This window comes from Penaeus vannamei, chromosome 1 (assembly GCF_042767895.1).
Source record: "Penaeus vannamei isolate JL-2024 chromosome 1, ASM4276789v1, whole genome shotgun sequence".
In the NCBI taxonomy this organism is placed as follows: Eukaryota; Metazoa; Arthropoda; class Malacostraca; order Decapoda; family Penaeidae; genus Penaeus; species Penaeus vannamei.
The window spans coordinates 27,188,412-27,190,911 of record NC_091549.1 but is presented as its reverse complement, the minus strand read 5'-3'; positions in this window follow the sequence as shown (position 1 = coordinate 27,190,911).

Below are 2,500 nucleotides of genomic sequence, written 5' to 3'. Positions count from 1 at the left end.
TGATAGCAGTGATAGCGATAATGATAATGATAATTATAGTAATAATATTGATAACAATGATAATTATAAGAATGATAACTATATCAGTAACACAATATTCTATGATAATTCCCTCTTTCTCTTCCTTTCTCTTCCCCCCCCCCCCCCTCTCTCTCTCTCTCTCCCTCCCTCTCTCTCTCTCTCTCCCTCTCTCTCTCTCTCTCTCCCTCTCTCTCTCTCTCCCTCTCTCCCTCTCTCTCGCTCTCTCTTTGATATATCGCTCTCACTCTCTATTTTTCCATCTGCCTCTTTGTTTTTAGTTTCCTCCTGGTTACGTTATCTCGCATTCTCTTCGTCTACTCAACCTTTCCTTTGTCCTTGCTTCCCTTTTCCAGATTATCGTCTTAAGAGATTGAGTTATGAGTTTATGATATTGTATGCTTATACTCAGTTATATTTTGCAATTGCTGTCTGTTATCGTAATATTTTTTTTATTACTGTTATTACCGTTATTATCAATTATTACTGATTATTTGTCACTACCATCGTCATTATTTTCATTATCATTATTACTGACATTACTATTACCATCAATCTCTACTGCATATTCAGTTTAAGTCACGCGCACAATAGCAATTTCATATGCGGAAAAGAAGATTAATCTAGCAGAAAATATTAGATCTTTATTCTAAATTACCATAACAATGTACATGAATATTACATGTCTAGTGCCATACAACTACATGTTATTTTATCCATGGTAGAAAAACAATATCAAGGAATTGACATTACAGCTAATTCCAGACATTTTTTCTTGTCATGGTTATAATCTTATTATTATCATTGCTATTTTTCATCTTAGTTGATGTCGTTCGTATTTTAGTGACTGTTGTCATTGCTTTTGTTGTTATTAGTTTTATCATTGTTGTTATTACTATTATTATTATTATCATTATCTTTATTATTGCCATCATTATTATCATTACTATTATCATAATTATTATTATCATTATTGTTCTTGTTGTTATTATCATTAATATCATTATTATTTTTACTACCATTATCATCATTATAGTCATTATCATCATTATCACTGTTATTACTGTTGTTGTTTTTGTTAATTTTAGTTGTTATTGTTATCATTTTCATTATCATAAACATCATCATTACTTTTATTATTATCATTATCTTTATCATCATTATTTTATCATTCTTTATTATCTTTTTGTTGTTACAACTCTTCTTCTTCTTCTTAGTATCATTATTATCATTATCACTGTTATAATTTTTATCATTATCCTTATTATTATAAATATCATTATCCTTATCATTATAAATATCATTATCATTATAAATATAATTATTATATATATTATTATTATCACTATTATTTTTATCGTAATCATTAGTATCATTATGTGTAGCATTCATGCTAAAATGATCATTATCATTATTATTATTATTTTGAAAATTGTCGCTATCATCATTATCATTACAACGAAAATCATGTTATCATTATCATTATCATTATTATCAATATTATCATTATTATCAGTACTATTATTATTAAAATTATTCTCATTATTTTCATCATTACTATTAATTATTATTATCATTTTCCTATCCTTATCAATAGTTTTATCACTATTTCTGTAATCATAGTCATCATAACTGCTATCATTTTATACTTATCATCATTATGAATAATATTATTCTTATCAGTGTTATCATCATTATCATTACTGTTACTAATGTTATAAAAATAATAATCAACAAGATCGTTAGCTTCATTATTTCATTAGAATCATCAATATTCCTATCATCATTGTTATCATTGCTGTTGTTATTATCATTATCATTGTTGTTGTTGTAGCTATCATCATTATTGATATCATCATCATTATTACTAATGTTGGTTTGATAATCATTAAGCTGAATTACGCAATAAAAGATAGAAATAAAAACAAACATAAGGAACAGAATTATGATGCAACAGATTGACTCCTATATTAGCTGCTCTCCCGAGGCCCAATCACATAAAGGATATTTATTCTTTATTATTATTATTTTTGCAATATCCTAAAAAGGATTAGTCCATTAGTTGTTCTGTTTTATTTTATGACGACTTGGCACATTAGGCAGCACCCTAATTGTGAAGGCTGCTAATGGACAGGTTTAATATGCCTGCCTGATTTTATTTCTAGCGCTCAATGTTTTTAATCGTTTGTTTGTTTATTCATCTGTTTAATCCCATTACATTTATGATCCTTCTAATACATATGATTATCATTGTTGTCATTACTATTATCGTCTTTGTTATACTGTTCTGTCAGGAAGTGATTTTTACATTACTGCCACAAGCTGGTCTTCGTCATTGATTGTATAACAAGTAGTAGTATTTCAAAAACGGTTGAGCTTTTCCTTATCCAAGTAATTCACTTCGATGCCTAACTTAAATATTCATATTAGCACATATTTTTGAGCCGTAGCGTACCTAGAATGTAAAAAAAATCGTTACGGT